The 18868-nt window shown below is 32.7% G+C and overlaps 1 long non-coding RNA gene across 3 annotated transcripts in view; it reads left to right on the forward strand.

The window, feature by feature from the left end:
• The first annotated feature begins 11264 nt into the window (after positions 1-11264).
• Positions 11265-18868, forward strand: part of LOC116660619 — a 187052-nt gene continuing 179448 nt past the window's right edge. The window contains exon 1 of one of the 3 annotated variants that reach the window (XR_004316196.1): positions 11265-11381. This is a non-coding gene — a long non-coding RNA (uncharacterized LOC116660619). Of the gene's footprint in view, positions 11382-12068; positions 12141-18868 lie in introns of those variants that run through there. The other 2 variants (XR_004316193.1, XR_004316192.1) reach the window with 2 other exon arrangements.

Below are 18868 nucleotides of genomic sequence, written 5' to 3' on the forward strand. Positions count from 1 at the left end.
CTTTGGGAGGTTTTTATTACTGATTCAGTCTAGTTATTTGATATTGGTGGGTGTTAAGTTTTTTATTTCATCTAAATTCAGGTTTTTTGATAAGTTGCATATTTCTAGGAATTTATCCATTTCTTCTAGGTTATCCAATTTGTTGATATTTATTTGTTCATAATAGTCCTTTCTGATGTTTATTTTTAAATTTCTGTGGCATTTGTTTTAATATGTCCTGATTTATTTCTGAGTTTATTTATTTGAATAGTATCTCTTTTTGTTTTTTGTTTTTTTTTCTTGGCAAATCTAGCCAAGGGGTTGCTAATTTTGTTTGTCTTTTCAAAAACCGACTCTTGGTTTCTTGTTTTATTTCAATTGTTTTCTATTCTTGATTTATTTATTCTCTAATCTTTAATATTTCTTTTTTCTACTAACTTTGGGCTAACATTTTTCCTTTTTCTAGTTCCTTGAAGTGTAAAATTACACTGTTTATTTGAGATTATCCTTCTATTTGAATGTAGGCACTTACCGTAAACTTTGCTCTTACAGTTTTGCTGGATCATATAAGTTTTGGTATGTTGTGATTTGTTTTCTTTTGCTTTGTGATTTTTTGAAAAATTTCCTTTTGATTTCCTTTTTGATCTGTTGACTGTTCAAGAGAATGTTCTTTGGTTTTTACGTATTTATGAATTTTTCTATTTTCTTAATGTTATTGATTACTAGTTTACTTAATTGTGATTAGAAAAGATAACCACGTGATTTTGATCTTTCTAAATTTGTTAAGGTTTTTTTTGTTACCTAAAATGTGATTTTTTCATTGGAAATATTCCACAAGCGTTTAAGAAGAATGTGTTGTCTTCTGCTGCTGGGTGGAAAGTTCTGAATATGTCAGTAAGGTCAATTTGAACTATGTTGTACACGTCAACTTTTTTTTTTAATTAATTTTTGTCTGGATGTTCTATTCATACTGAAAGTATTTTATCCGTTATTGAAATCTTCAACTATTATGCTATTTCTTTCAAATTTTCACTTCAGATCTGGCAATATGTGCTTATATAATTGGGTGCATACCGATTTATAATTGTTATATCTTTTTGTTGAATTGACCCTTTCTTTTGCCATTATGTAGTAACCTTTCTTCTCTCTACAAAAGCTTTGACCTAAAGTCTAGCTTGTGTGTGTTAAGTATAGACACCCCTGCTTTCTCTTGTTACCATTTCCATAGGATATATTTTTCTCTCTTCACTTTTAGCCTTTGTATATCCTTACATATAAAGTCAGTCTTTTGTGGATGGAATATTACTGGATCTTCATTTTTTAATTCATTCAGCCAGTCTGTGCCTTTTGATTGGAGAGTTTAATGCATTTACATTTAAAATAATGTGTGATTGTTTAGGACTTCCTGTTGACATTTTGTTAACTATTTTCTGTCAGTTTTACAGTTTAATTTCTCTCCTTGCCTCATGCTGTTTTCTTTGTTATTTGAAAATTTTTTGAAGCAATTCCATTTTATTCTCATCTCATTCATATATATATATATATATATATATATATATATATATATAATATAATAGTTCTTTTTTTCTTTTTAGGTAAATTGAGGCTTGTATAAAGTTATCTTACATATCTATTTTAAGTTGAATGCAAAGGCTCTGCACTTTTGCTCCCTGCTCCTAGCACTTTGTGTTCTTGTAGCAATATTTGATTCTTTTTGTATTATGTAACCACCAACAAAATTTTATCTTCTAATTTTATATTAGTGTTAAAATTAATTTATGCCTCAATATTACAAGTGTTACATTGCTCTGTATGTGTCTGTTTATTTATATTTACCAGTGAGATTTATGCTTTCATATGCTTTATATTGCTTTTTTGCAACAAGGCTTTCATTTTAATTTAATGAACTCCCTTAGCTTTTCTTGTAAGGTAGGTCAGTTTTTTTTTTTTTTTTTTTTTTTATCTAGAATAGATTTTATCTCTCATTAATTTTTAGAGGACAGTTTTGTCACATATAATATTCTTGGTTGGCAGGGTTTTTTTGCCTGTTTGTTTGTATCATTACTTTAAGTATATCATTTTAATCTTTCCTGGCTTGCAGTGTTCCTGTTAAGAAATCCACTGATAGTCTTATGGTGGCATGGACGCTTTTAAAATTATCTCTTTTTCCTTGACACTTGACAATGTGATTATAATGTTCCATGTGCTATAGTCTTTTTTGAGCTGATCTTATTTCAGATCTTTAGAACTTCCCGAATCTGGATATTTATTTCCCTCCCAATATTTTGTAAGTTTCTAGGCATTATTTCTCTAAAGAAGTATTCTGCCTCTTCCTTTTCTGTGTCTGTCTGACACTCACATTATATGTGTATTGATTTATTTAATAATGTCGCATAAATCTTTTTAGCTTTCTTCATTATTTTCCATTTTTTTTCCTTTTTCTGCTCTAATTCAATAATTTCAAATGACTTTTCTTCAAATTTGTGTTCTTTCTTCTGTCTCCTTGAATTTTCTATTGAAGTTCTTTACTGCATTTTTCAATAAATTGTATTCTTCAGCACCAGAATTTTTGTTCTTTTCTGTGATTTTTATCTCTTTATTGAAGTTCTATTTTTGTTCAAGTATTGCTTTTTTCATTTTGTTAAATATTCTATCTGTGTTTCTTTGTAGTGCACTGAACTTCTTTAAAATAGTTATTTTGATTTTTTTGTCAGGCAATTTCTACAGTTACTAGAAATGTATTGTACTCCTTTAATGATGTCTAAGTTCCTTGATTTGTCATTTCCTTGGTGCCTTGCATTGGTGTCTGTGCATTTGAATAAGTCACCTCTTTTATACTTACAGGTTGATTTTAGTGGGAAAATACATTATCTATGAGTAGGCATGAAGGCAGCAGTTGATTGGGGCATGTGCAGTGCCAGATCTGGTGTCAGGTCCAGGGACATTGGTTACAAGACTGCCATTAGGAGGGGCACACAGCAGTGCCAGTACCAAGCCAAGTGTGTGGGTATGGAAACTGTGACTCTGAAGGGTTGCAGTGACAGCTCCAGTCTCAGGGGGCTTAGTAAAGGCTTTTTTTCCAGAGGTAGTAATCGTGGCTCTGGCTCAAGGGTTGGTGCAGCAGTGACTCACACTCCAGCAGGCACAGTAGCATGAACTTCAGGCAGCTCTGTCTATGGGTGTAATGTTAGCCAAGAATGCAGGGTTATTTGTGGCAAAGGCCGTGTGTATCCTCTTGTTCCTCTTTTCTCCAATGGGGGAAGCCATGGCCAAGGGTTTCTATCTTGATGCCAAACTATGCTGGCCTGGGGCTCAGGTGACTCAGGTTAAATGCTTCCTAAATATTTCTATGAGGCTGTTGTCATTTTTAATCCTCCACTGAGTTGCTGCATCTTCTTAACTGTGCATCCAGCAGTAGTTGTTAAATCATTGTTTTTTGTTTTCTTGAGGGGGAAGTGAGGGCTAGGATCTCCTAGTCTGCCATCTCGCTGTCACCCTCTCTGACAGCCTTATCCTTTAATAGGGGTAGAATTTTGTATCAGTTGAATACAATTTAAAGTTAAAAACACATCATTATGTTTATAGTTGATCAATTTTTAACAAAGATGTCATGACAATTTAATGGGAAAAGAATAATCATTTTAACAAATAGTACTGGTACCACTGGATCTCCATATATAAAAAGTGAAAAAGAACCCTTACCTCATCCCCTGTACAAAAATTAACTCAAAATCTGTCACATACATAAATGTAAGAGCTACAATAATACAACTCTTAGAAGAAAACATGAGTAAATCTTTATGATCTTGAGTTAAACAATGTTTGTTTTGGATATGATATCCAAAGCACAAACTAAAGCACAGAAGAAACTATTGGACAGACTGGACCTTTTCAAAGTCAAAAAACTGTTTTGCTTTAAGAAAACTATCAAGAAATTAAAAAGACAACTCACAGAATTGGGGTATATATTTCCAAATCTTATATATGGCAAGAGGCCTGTATCTAGTATATGTAAAGAACTCTTAAAACTTAACAATAAAAAAGTAAATAACCCCATTTTAAGAAAAAAGATAAAAAATGTGGACATATATTCTTATAAAAGATGTGTAAAAATAGACAATAAACATGGAAAGATGCTCATCATTATACCTAGAAGAAGTGCAAATCAGTCCTCTATAAAATGTTACTTCACATCTGCTAGGATGGCTAGAAGCAAAAAGGCAGAATAAGTTTTGGCAAAAATGCCAGAAATTAAGACTCATACAATGCTGATAGGAATTTAAAATGGTATAGCCACTTTGGAAAACAATTTGGCTATTTCTGAAAATGTTAAACATGTTCCTATATGATCCGGCAAATCTACTCCTAGGTATATACCCAAGAGAACTGAAAATATGTGTCCACGCTAAAATTGCAACAAATGATGATAGCATTCTTAATAGTAGCCCAAAGTGTAAACAACCCAAATATCCATCACCTGTGAAATAGATTAGAAAATAGAAATGGATTAGAAAAATGTGGTGTATCTATTCAGCAATACAAATGAATAAAGTTCTGATACCATCCACAAATGGGTGAACCATGAGAAAAGCAGGCTCAGTGAAAGAAGTCAGCACAAAAGAAATATATTTTATGAATTCTTTTTTATGAGAGGTCAAAATAAGCAAATTACTAGAGACAGAAGTTTGCTCATGTTTGCCAGGGACTAGGGAGAGTGAGAGCATGCATAAGGACTGCTCATGGGTGTGAGACTTCTCTGTGAGGCTTTGAAAATATTCTGAAATTAGATAGTGATGATTGCCTCATAACACTATGACTATACTAGAAATCACTGATTAGTACATTTTAAAAGTTAAATTTGTGAAATGTGGATTATATCTCTGTATGCTTTTACAAAATTAAAATGGGACCCAGGGTTGAAAATATGTGTAGACAGACAAAAATATGAACTGACAAATTCTTAATTCATAAATTTAAATTGATTTAGGGGTTGCACCTAATAAAATCCTAACCTGTCTGTAAAACACTTTGCAAATATGGACCATTTCAAGTTACTATTAAGTTGAACAACAGTGAATTCCTGAAACTGCAAAAAGTACAATTCTTTCTACACTTCACCATCAGATATAGTTCTGCCTTTGTAATAATTTACTGTGTTTCTCTGGTGAATGATTAAAGTAAAAATCTAGATTTCAATCTTCAAGATGAAATACTTACTTTCCATTAGGCAGCAGAGCCATGTGTTCAGAAAGCAGAGTAAGATGATTGTAGAAATAAGTCTAGCTGGTGAATTTAGAGTGCTTAAAGTTAGGGAAACATTTTCTCCACACCAAATATTTTCATTTGATCATGAAATGGATGATGATTCACTTGCTTCGATACTTTTTATTTATACAGAGAAAGTAAATAGGCATTCATTCCAAGCTTAGTAACATTGTATCTTTTTAAAAATTTAGCTATTTTATGTGAACTATTTTGTGCTTATTGAAACATACTCAGCAAATGACTAGTGTTGCATTTTTTGAGATATTTTTTTTCTCCCTTTAAGTTTTACTCTGTTTTTTGCTTTGAGGTAAAGAAAGTATAAGTCTGCTTACATTGAAGGTAAAAAAATGCCACCTTTCAAATATATCATAAATAACTGTCTGTGCCTTATCTACAGCTGGTCCATAGCCAGAGTACTTTTCTTCAATAAAATGTTTACTAATAACTTATTCTCTACTAAATACAGTTTATTCTGCTAAAGATGAATTTGACTTTTTATCTCTGATAAATTTTAATTTATTCTGAATAAGAGTAAATATATATATATATATATATGTAATGTGTGTGTGTATATATATATATATGTGATTGACCCTTGAGCAACATGGGAGTTTGGGGCTCTGACCTTCCACACAGTCGAAATTCCATGTACTGTTATCTCTGACCCCAAAACAAAGGAATTTCTAAATGTCTCATTCAAAGGCAGTAAGTTCAAACAGTCTGGCTATAATCAGGATTCAAACCCTAGTTCTTTTGATTCCACATATTGTGTTTTCATATGAACACAAACTTTTCCTCATACTTAATTTAAAGATCATTAAATGAAAATATAGGTACTATATTTATTGAAAAAAAAATCCTCATTTGCATATAAGTGGACCTATGCAATTTAAATCCAGATTGTTCTAGAATAAGATGTATATGTAAATGTTAAATCATTCTAAGCCACTCTTTTGGTATAACCATTTTTATTATTGTTTTTATTCACTGTATTTTGACAATAACCTCCACTTATTCAAATGAAAGAACCTACACCTCTTCTATGTTGCCTGTAGTTATTTACATATTATCTCATATTTACATATTTAGGGTTCAGGAAGAAATGCATAAATTAAAAAGTAAGAGTGTGGTCTCTCTGATTGCTAAGAGTTTTGTGTTTATTAATGATTATATTTGCCTGTGAATGTTTTCATGCTTCTACTTTTTTTGTTTAGAAGGAAATGATATTTTTTAATTTCTAGGTATCATGAGAACGGGTTTCCCTGTGAACGTCTGCACTCTTGCTGCAACCCTTATTCCTCTCCACTCCAGTTAGAGAGGTCTCCTGTTTGGGGAGCAACTGCCAGGGGTATCGGTTCTAAATGGGAAACATCTACTGTCTTGAGATAGGACATCTGGTACCTTTACTCCTTCGCTTCTTTCTCCTGCACTGATCCAGTGGGGGAGAGTGATCCAGGCAAAACGTTAAATTTAACGTTTTTCTCAGGTGTGCTGCCGCAAGGCCTGGACTTCAGGGAATTTTGTTAGTGAGTAGATCCAGTCAGTTGTCACACCAGCTGAGTGGCGGGGACTGTTCACCAGAAAGGCCAAGGTATGATTAGAAGCTTGGAATTTCCAGCCCCAACTCCCATTTTCTGAAGAGGGAACAAGGGCTGGAAACTGAGTTTATGATCCATCATGCCTACGTGATGACACCTCCATAAAAATCCCCAAAGTACAATGTTCTGAGAGCTTCCAGGTTGATGAACACACATATTGAGAGGGCCATTACCCCAACTCCCTAGGGACAGTCCTGAGCTCAGGACACTCCCAGACCTCATCCTGTGTATCTCTTCATCTAGCTGTTCTTCTATATCCTTTATCATATCCTTTAATAAACTGGTAAATAGAAGTAACTATTTTCCTCAATTCTGTGAGCCACTCTAGCAAATTAATCAAACCTGACTGGGTGGAGTGGTCATAAGAACCTCAGACTTGTAGCCAGTTGGTCAGAAGCATAGCTGACAACTTGGACTAGAGTGACTGGCACCTGAAGTGGGGTGGGAGCAGTCTTACGGTGCTGAGCCCTTAACCCATGGGGTTTTATGCTGTCTCCACACTAGGCAGTGTCAGAATTGACACCAATGTTGGAAATGATTGCTTGGTAAAAGAAAACCTCCACACATTTCTTGTCAGAAGTGATGTGAGTGTGGTAGTAGTGTGAAATTAAAAAAGAAATGCAGATGGAAAACCTACTTTTCTTAACATAAGGTGGGAGAGATTGTGGGAGAATCAGTCTTTCCCATTATTCCATCCCTTAAGTCTAATAGGGAAGCACAGGGTTATCAAACATCTGTGAACAGTTGAAGGTAATTAAGAAAAAAAAAGCAGAATGACAACAGGAAAATTAAGTATCTATATCTTTATATCAAAATACAAATGTCCTCATAAACATGCAAAGGCAAAAATAAGAAGGAAAAAAAAAAAAAAACGACACTTGCATCTGAGTCCTTTGGAGAAAAACCCCAGTTCTTATCCTTACTCCCCTCTTAGCAAGTTTCTGGTGTCTTTCAGGAGAATTCATTACTCTCAGACCTCAGTGGTACACCCCTCTCTTTTCTGTTCCTTCCCACAGAGACTGGTCTGCTCTAGGATTCATCTTTCCTTCCCCATCTTTAAAATTCCAGAACACCGAAGTTGAATTTCCTCTCAAAATCTGGCAATTCAAGAACAAAAGAAAAATTAGGGGTCAGTTTTGATATCCTAATACATAGTCCCTTTTGAGATTCTTAATAAATGTTACCGTAAAAAATAGAAATGAGTAAATTTTACGATATTTTAGTGAGAAAATATTGAACCAGACCGAAATGCACACATTTATAAATGCACAGCTCCCAAAGACAAATATTGGATCATCGAAGAGTATTTAGATGTATTATTAATGTGTATAATACTGTTTGTGGATGCTTTAAAAGTAGATTTCCAAATCCAACTTTCAGATACTCTTGTTTTTTTTTTCTGTATCAAGATCCAATATTTTGCTTTTTAAGTAAGCCCTCCAAGTATTTATGATGCGAGTACTCTGGATCACACACTTATATCCTAGCCTAACTCTACCCGCAGTGTCCATGGTGCTTGGCATTATTCAAGTGAGTAGTATCAGTCCCCTTCGACTTATATCGTCTAAGTTTAAGTTGTACCCAGATGCCTGTCTACACAAGGATTTTGTTTTAGTTTTGTTTTAACATTTAATTTAATTTGTTTATTTATTGCTTTTGTTTTGTTTTGGGGGGAGGTAATTAAGTGCTTATTTTAACGGAGGTACTAGGGATTGAACCCATGCTAAGCACACACTCTGCCACTGAGCTATACCCTTCCCCTCTACATGAGGATTTTAATAATCCACAGAGGATCAAATGATGACCCAGGAAAGATGTGCAACAATGACAGTTCTAGGCCTCAGGTGAGACTGCATCCTGTGCCATGACAAGGCATCCCCCCAGCTGTACTTAGAATGGAAGCAATATAGTGATTTCTGATTCTCTTATAAAAGTAGTTGCCCTGTTTGTGGAAAGTTTCGGTGACGTACTCTCTCCAGGTATGTGTATTTGTGTGTAGGCAAATGCTTGCGCATACATACCAATAATATTATATGTTGTTAAAAAAATTAAAGTCAGGGCAGAATTTCAGCTTGAATCTGGAATCCCTGGGTTTATTGTTTTAATCTATATTTAATATTTGATACAGATGTAATTTATCAGAAAGTAGATCAGTGTTATTGACTTTTCTTAATTTTGCATGATCTTTAATAAACAGCTTTCTCATCTATTAAATTTCAGCTTTTGAGATAATCCTTCTCTGTTCCATTAAAGCATTAGTGTTTGCACACTAATAGCAAGTTTATTTATTTATTTACTGTCCTAAATGAAGGTAATTTTTATTCCAGTGGCTCACACATTATTTTCTGCTCCAAAACACATGGGCTGAAACAGCACCACATCATTAGTAACACTACCTCAGCAAGGAAACAATCCTTATTGGCAGGGGAAACAAGGGAGTGAAGGCACCCATTGTTTTCAGCAAATGCATGCAGTTTGAAAAGCACCCCATGGATTCAGTTTTCTCATCAATTCAAAACTGAATACTAACAAACATGCTGCCTGGAGATATGGAGGTAGGATGAATGCAGGGTCATACTCAGCATTTGGAGCAAAACTGTAAGAAAACTGCAGGGGATGACATGTTTAGTCTGATGTATAGGAAAAAGAGAAACTGCAAGACCTAGTAAGAGTTAGAAACAGATGTGACTTTACCAAATTTAGGCTATTAGGTCTGTTATTTGCTCTAGCCCTTTCCAAGGACCTTGATGGGACACTAGCAAAGTATTCACATGACCATATGTATAAATTTGCATTAAGTATTCTATGTGCCTCTCTTTTAATTGTATAAGTTTCAGGCTTAGAGGTGGCTTAGGAAAGATGTCTCTAGCTGCATCTCTCTGCCCAGCATTATTACTTAGCAAGATCTTAATTGAGAGCAAATCTGTTACTAAACAGGGTCTGCCTGCTTGCTCCTCAAAAAATCAATACTTGAGAGAGAGAGACTCTTGATAGAAAGGAAAGTTGCTTTTAATCAGAATGCTGGGGAGAATCTGGGGAGATGGTGGACTTAGTGTCTCCCAAAAAACATATCTGAAGATTCTGCTCAGCTCTGAAAGCTTTTAAAGGGAAAAGAGGAGACATAATCTTAGATGATCATTGAGATAAAGGGGGTTGGAGTCCTTGCCACCATCCACTACATGCAAGCTTGTCAACTCCTTGTGAATTTTCCTTAGATGCTTTCACACAGTGTGTTCACGAAATTACTGAAGGGAAAGCTACGGAAAAGATCTGATCGTTTGTTAATTGCTTATTCTCCATGTCTGCTTTTTTGATCTGCAGGAAAAGACCAGCAGTTTAGGTGAGGTACTGTGTGGTCAAAAGATTTGAAAGATGTGCTTAGGCTGGAGATGAGTAGGGCTTGGGAGGGTGTCAGGTTTAAGGTTAGTTACAATATAGTTTTGCTAAAGTAACAAGAAAAGGGGTTTCCTGCTGGGGCGGTTTCTTGCAAAGAGCTGCTTATAATCTTCTTTATTGATATATATTATATCTAACATATATATCAAATATATGATATCCTGAAAAGAGTAAAATGAAAATAGAAATGGCAGAGGAGGTAAATAATGAACTGGGAGGTCAAATTGGAAAACTCATCTAGAAGGTACTGATAAAGTATAGTAATTGCTATCATAGTTAAGATATAGAGAAGTAATATTGAAAACTCCACATTTTAGAAGTCTCAGTTAAAAACTGAAGAAACTGTAGTCAAGAATCTTCAGTAATTAAACTAAAACATAAGTTGACATGCTGAAAAATTACAGTGGGTTGAAACAAAACAAACAAAAGTATCAACAACAAAATACTTCTATATCATTGATATTTGTTAAAATTATTAAAGACAGTAAGGGTAAGCTTTCAGAAAGACAAAAACAATTATAAATGAGTCAGATTCAGATTAACATAAAAATGCAAGGAAACTATGTAATATAACATTAGATATCATATCTAATATATTGGTAATATATTGTATATACATATATATATAAAATATAATATAAGAACAATGTCTTGGTTGTTCCCAAAATACTATAATGCAATGAATTTTCCTATAACTTGTATGTTGGTTAGCCACATTAAATATGGTGGTAAATAAAAGTACTTCTATATTTTCAGATATGTAATGACTCTAAAATAACTCTTGAAAGAAGTTTTTGGATCAAAAGGTAAATAAATCCAGAAGGCATCAATGAAATATACTCTGCCCATTAGCTATGACTGAGTAACAAACCACACCAAAACGTAGCAGCATTAAACAATAATCATTTGCTATTTCTCAGGTTTCTGTGCGTTACCTTGATAGTTCTGCTGATACGAGCTTGACTTGGCTGACCTACAGTGATATGTTAAAGATCTTTACTGAGACTACTGAAATCCGCTCTGTGTTTTCAGTGATCCTTCAACTTACGATGGTGGCAGGGCTGCAAGAAGAAAAGCAGAAAAAAACTCCAAGGCTGTCTGAAGACTAAGCTGTTTGATTCTGAAGTTAGTCAGCATCAAAAGGTAGGGAAAAAAAATGACTCTTTGCTTGTTTGGAAGAAGTGAAAAGTCACAGTACAAAGAGAGTGGATGCAGGGAGTGATGGAGACTTGTTGCCATTTATTACAATCTATCAATAAGATACAGTAAGCCAGAGTGACTAAAGTTATTAGTAAACTAAAACTGTCTTGTAATTGTTACACTCCAATTCTAGGGTTACCTTCTGGACCTACACAGAAAACATTTCTGTAGAATGGCTTCAGAATATCTAAAATAGTTCTTATTCCTCACCGTACTTTCTTTTATCCATACTAAGCCAAGAATCCTCAAATGTTTGCAGACCTTTTGAAATATTGATTTTTAGAATGTTGACATTCCAAAAGAGTTATATACATGCCTTCAGTAAACTCTGAAATGTACTGATTCTCTATAGGTCAAAACATTCATGGATTTTAATATACAAACACATAGGTATTTGAGGGTCTACTGGTAATTAGCAAATCTCTACATTTACAAATTATTCCAGCAATATATTCCGATATTTTTAATAACAGATTTATTGAGATATAATTCATATATCATAAGCTTCACTCTTTTAAAGTGTGCTCTTCAGTGGTTTTGAGAATATGCAGAGTTGTGCAACCATCACAAATATCTAATTTTAGAAAATTTCATAACTGTGTAAAGAAACAAGCACTCATTCTTCATTCCCCCGTCACCCATTTTCTGAGAACTACTAATACACTTTCTATCTTTATGGATTTTCCTACTCTGAACTTTTACGTAAGTGGAATCATGTTGTATGTGGTCTGTTTTGTCTTGCTTCTTTCATTTAGCGTATTTTCAAGGTTCATCAATGTCAGCATGTATCAGTGCTTCATTCTTTGTATTGCTAAATAATATTCAATTGTCTAAATATTACAGTTTCAGTGTTCAATTTCAAATATTTGTCATAAGTTTACACCTGTGAAATTATACCATAATCAAGAAGCTAAACATTTCTACTCCACAACCCAAAGTTTTCTTAGGCCCCTTTGTAACCTCCCCATCACCCTTCCCCCATCAACCCAGGCAATCACAGTTCTGCTTTCTATCACTATAGATTATTATTGCTTTTCTAGAATTTTACATAAATATAATCATACACTATATACTGCTTTTGTCTACTTTTAACCCGAAGAAACTGTTTTGAGACTCACCCATGCTGTTGTGTGTATTACTATTTTATTCATTTTTATTGTTTGATAGTGTTTCAATTTTTGTATGTACAATAGTTTGTTTATATATTCACCTATTTATGAACATCTGGGTAACCTGTAGTTCTCAGATACTATAATATACATATCATGTACAATTCATCATGTGACCATAGTTATTTTCTCTTATACAAATAACCAGGTGTGGAATGGATGGATTATATGATAAATGCATGTTTATCTACTTTTTGAAAAACTATTAATTTTCAGTTAATTGTGGATTCACATGTAGTTGAAAGCAATAATGTCAAGAGGTCCTGCATACAGATTACCTTGGTTGTCCCAATGGTATTATCTTGCAAAACTATATAGTACAATATGAGAACCAGGATATTGACATTGACAGTTAAGATAAAGAACATTTCAATCACTACAAGTATACTTTATTTTGTCATTTGATAGACACACATAGTCATCTCTGACTCTGGAAACCAGAGTTAGAGATATAATTGGTATAATTTTGTTTAATGTTTTAAGAAATTGTTGAAAGTTTTACTATGTATAAGAAAGTGTTTTCCTATTTGTACCATTTTACATTCAGACCAGCAGTGTTCAAGAGTGACAGTTTTCCAAAATTTTCAGCAACATTGGTATGAATAGTTATTTTAATTTTAGTTACTGTAATAGACATATACTGTTACCTTATTGTGGTTTTAATTACAGAATCACTCAAACATTCTTTAAACTTATAATTAAATTATTTTAAAAAAACTGCCAGACTAACAGTGCCTCTATCATTCCAATTTCTGACTGGCGTTTTGTGAGGCTCTGGTTTCTCCATGTCCCAGCTGATGCTTTGTGTTGTTGGTATTGTATCTCTTTTTAATATACATATTCTATTGGGTATGAAGTGTATGTCATTGTGGCATTAATTTGTACTTCCTAATGACTAATGATCTTGAGCAATTTTTAATGTGCTTATTAATTATTCCTGTATCTTTTGGGTAAAATTCAATTTGGTCTATTCAAATCTCTTGCCAAAATTTTAATAGTCTTATTTGTCATTTTATGAGTGGCTTCTAAGATTTCTCTATATATTGTGGCTATAAGTTCTTTTTGAGATATATGTTGTTCAGATATTTCCTTCCAGTGTATGGTTTATCTTTTTATTTTATTAATAGTGTCTTTTGAAACACAATAGTTTTTAATTTTGATGAAGTCCAAATTATTACTTCTCTTTTTATCTTATGGATTGTGCTTTTGGTGTCATAAATAAAATGTTCATATCCAAAGTCATGATTATGACTTGGAATATAATAAGTTGATAGTTGAAATATAATAAATTTACTGAACTCATAGCACTGTTCAATCACTTTAGGTAAACTTTTTGATATAGAAATATATCAAAACAAATTTGTTAAAAACGTATACCTAAGATAAATACTGGCTTCAGTTTCTTAAACTAATGTACATTTCCTCATATCAATAACCATAGTCCTAGTTAATTGTCTTTCTCTTCATTTGTCCCTCTGTAACTGAGTGTGCCGTCCCCAAACTTTGATGTTATAATTCTAGTTTTAAAAACATTTCATAGCACGAAAGTGGAAACAAACACCCCATCACTTGTAAATTAATAAACATTTTGTGGTATATCCACACAGTGAAATACTAATCATCAATAAAAAATGTGCAAACTACTAATGCATCTACCAATCAATAAACATAACATGAGGGAGACCAAAATGTAATTTACTAAGTAAAACAAGGCAGATTTAAAAGTCACATACTTTATCATTTCATTTATATGAAATTCTGGAAAAAACCCAAAATTATAGAAACAGAAATAAGAACAGTGGTTATAACAGACTGTGGAGAAGGAGAAGAAACTGACTAAAATTGGATAAAGGAATTTTCTTAGAGGTGATGAAAAGATTCTTATCTTGATTGTACTGGTGGTTTTATGTATGTACATTAGTAGAACTATACACTTTAAAAGGTAAAATTTACTGTATGTAAAAAATATCTGAGTAAACTTGGCTAAAATTTTTTAAATTCACATTTCTAAATGGCAAAAATAAATGTGTAGAAAACATTTTCTTAAATTACCTTTACTAATATCAAAAAATATTAAGGCCCTACAAATAAACATTAGTTTGTTTATGTATGTATAAGACCTCTGCAAAAACTTTTGCAATAAGATCAATAATAAATAAATGTAAATATATATGATGTTTACATTGTGGAAAACAATATTCTAAAGATGTCAGTCATTACCATATTAATGGTCAAAATTTCATTAGATACAGTTTTCATAATTAGAAGAATGAATTCTCAAATAGATATGAAAAAATCAATTTATAGCCAATATACTCTATTAAAAATATCATAGATAACTTAAAAACAATAAGCTTTATACATTTGCAAAACATAATGTATGATATTGAATACAGACACACCAATGAACTCAAATGATTATCATTAAAATAGACTTACAAATGTATGAAAGTGTGGTTTATAATAAAGAGAATACTGCAGAGCAGTAAGGAAAGAATTCTATTTTCAAAATATTTTCAGACAAGGCATACATGTAGAAAACAATTAATTATATGTAAGTATACCATTATATATATGTAGTATTTCCCTTCTAATTTGGATATATATATGTATATGTGTATATATATAGATAGAGAGAAAGGGAGAGAGAGAACCATAATTTAAAAATTGGATGAAAATGCAGGAAAATATCTTATTGATGTTTGAATAGTGAAATGTTCCTTAATAATAATAAGTGTTGTAATAAGTACAGATAACTGCATTAAAGTTGAAAACATCTGTTTATCAACAATAAGCAAAATAAAATTTTTAAAAGGCACAGATCAGGCTTATAAACAAGAAAAAAAGACAAGAGAGAAAGAAAAAAACCCTCCTACAAATCATTAAGGAAAAAGATAATCCAATAGAAAAATGAGCAAGAGAATTGAACATACAATTTCATGAAAGAAGGACTCTGTATGGTTCATAAGTGCCTAAAAAGATTTAAACTTTATTATTAACAAAAGAAAGGCAAATTCACACTATAATAAGATTTCAGCTTCTTTCTCTAATAGAACTGCTTGTATTAAATTAACCCTCCCACTGAAAATAATTAGGAAAGCTCAATTTCACACCAAAAGAAACAAACACAAAACAGTAGATGAGGTTATAGGAGAATAAGAAAGACAACCAGGATTTTAGGTGTCAAGAGGCAAAAGAGGACAGAGAAAGAGAACAGATTTGCTGTAAAATCCAGGCCAGTAGTTAACAATGGAGTGAGGGAGAAAGGTGATGAATGGGCAGCAAAACTTACCTGAGTCCAGTGTACTAGCAGATTCTATTTTCTGACTTGAGTACTGAGTACTGATCACACAGGTGTTAGCTTGTGATACGTTGTTACACTATACAGTTTTTGTTTGATCTTTTATGTACATAACATCTCAAATATAAAGGATAAAGATAAAGTAAACATTTTCTCTACTCCAAGAGTAATCACTGTCAAGAGATTCAGAATTATCCTTCTAGACATTCCCTGCACATACCCCTACAGGCATATTCATACATTTTTACAACAGCATAACAGCATCTTGCATGTTGAGGTTTTTTTTTTTTTTTCAGTTAATGTAACTTAGTGATGATTGTATATTGGCATATACATAACTTTCTCAGTCTTTTCAATAGGAGTGTGTATTTCATTGGATATAAATGTAATGCATACAACAATGTATGGTAATAGTCTGCAACAACAAGGTATGAAATTAAGCTTAGTTTATTCATGTCACAATAGGTGTACCACATGCAGATTAAAATCAATATGCCATTTCTTTTTAAGTGCATTCTTTGTAACACTGAAAAATAAACAAAAATTATGGAGCAAAAATATATTTAAAAGAAAAAACAATCTCCATTTCTCAGACAAACAGTATACTGATTCCGGGCTGTAGAGACTACCAAGATAAAATGCCAGGGAATTTTTAATGGAGCATAATAAATCAAATAGCTAGTTTATAATTTTGATCAAGGAGAAACTTTGATAACTGCCAAAAAATCAGTTCTTCCTTTCCTTCTCTATATGCTAAAAAAAATCAAAAAAGTATTAAAGCCTTAAATGTATTTACCAAACTAAGAAAGCATGTCTAGAGAACTTCATAATATTTTTGAAAATATAGTATGATAATTCTCTTGGAAAATAGTATTTGGAAAGTTTGATTCAAATTACTAGGAATTTTGCACCTGAAAAATATTTTGTTCACTGAAGATTCAGTTTAGAAAAATATGCCTTTAGCCTTTCTAAATGAAATACATTCAATTTTATTTTGGCAGCCTTGAATCTCAATTTATATGATGCTTCCAAATAGACACTTACATTAGTTAAGATGATGAAATATTAGTTTACACTCATTACCTAAATTATTCCTAAGCACCTCATTATAAAGCATATTTATTGTATCACAAAGTCGTGGGGGATAATTGGGTAATAAGAATCCTCAAATAGTTCTCTTGATAAGGAGTTGAAATTCAAAATTTTGTTTGTTATTTTTGCTAAGGGAGTTCACATCATGTCCTTTAAGAAGTTCGTCTCCTAACTGAAAAGCTTTAATGGTTGGTGCCTCGTCACCAGTGTTGCTAAAAAGTGTTATTGCTAATGGGGCTGCTGCTACTATTCCCCCAGTGAACTAGTAAATATTAGCCAACACCCCAGTCTTTCTACAATGTGAATTCCTGCTTTCTCCAATATTAGCGTTTCACCTGAGAGAATCTACTCCCAGTATGTTTGTCTAATAAAGATACTTTTACTAATATAGTTACCTCCCAAAGTTTGGTATTGCCACTGCTGATGTTGACTGCTAATGTCAACATCATTATTGAGGGAGGACAGACAATACAGGTCATCATCAATATCAGTGTTTTTGCAAGCAGTGTAATTGATGCTTTTATTATTATTGCCATAATCTGGTTTTGCTTCTTAATATTATTTATTTATTTAGCTAGCTGCAATCTCGTTTTAATTAAAAATCATAAATGCACAAGACAGAATACACTTCACATGCCTAAGCAAAAGATAATTCATTTGTCATGCACATGCAGCCTGGGTTAAGTAGTAAAGCAGTGGGAAGGGCTAGGATGCAGGTACCATCAGATATGAGAAGCAGCAGAAGTAAAAAATTTATTAGGCTTTGTCTCAGGTTTTACATTTTCCATATGTTGCAGCTTCCTCATTTTCCATGGCAGTCATATTTTCTTCATGTAGTGGAAGATCCCTGCTTATACTTTCTGAAATGTGTGTATTCAAGCTCTAGCCACTATAGAGAGACTCTCAAGCTTTTTCCATATTAATTTTTTTTCCAAATTAAAATTTTAGAAGATGTACTCATTGGCACACTTGAGTCAACTTCTGGTTCTGCTTTAGTGAATTATGGCTAAATTGGATTAAACATGTCAGTTTAACAGATAATCCCATATTTCCTATAATAGCTATAAATCTAGGTCCTAAACATGAGCACCATAGGGACAATTTGAATTACAGAATTCATGTTGAATATAAAATTATCTCTTCCCTGTGATGCTATTACATTCTTTAAATTGAGATTTACTCCTGTTATGGACTATTTCCTAGCAGATTCCTTATTTCCTCAAAAAAAAAAAAAAACTATGACAAAGTTTTAAAAGTTTTCACATTTCTGTTCTTTTATCTCTTTTGTCATTCTACATTATCTTTCAGAAGAGTGAGTTCCATATAAACAGATTTACTCCTAAAAGCTTGTGGTTTAAATATCTGTAGTTCTAACCTGGACTTTTACACTTAATTCTTGATATCCACTTAGATGTATCCAGTCCTTGCCTGCTGTGAATCTCCAAATGAATGCCCCCACTTAATAAGGTGAAATAAAAATGCATTTCCCAACTTATCTATGCCAGTTAGTGAAACAACAAGAATCAGATGACTATATAAATTATGGAAAGTCAAACTCAAGAGAAAAGAAATCAGTAAGCTATCTATATTCTACCTCCTTCTCAAGTTTGTCTTGCCCATCTTCCTTTTAGACAGATGCATTATTTTTGTCATCATTATTTTTAAATAGAAATTATTTGATTCTTTAAAAGCATTCAAAATCTTGATTTATCTTTTACTTACTCATTCATTCATTCATTTTTTTGGGGAGAAGGTAATTAGGTTTATTTATTTATTTTTAGAGGAGGTACTGGGGATTGAACCCAGAATTTATCTTTTTGAAAGCATAGTACACATTCTGGTTAACTATTGCTAAAGGGTATAAGGAG

The sequence above is a fragment of the Camelus ferus genome, chromosome 3 (assembly GCF_009834535.1).
Source record: "Camelus ferus isolate YT-003-E chromosome 3, BCGSAC_Cfer_1.0, whole genome shotgun sequence".
NCBI lineage: Eukaryota > Metazoa > Chordata > Mammalia > Artiodactyla > Camelidae > Camelus > Camelus ferus.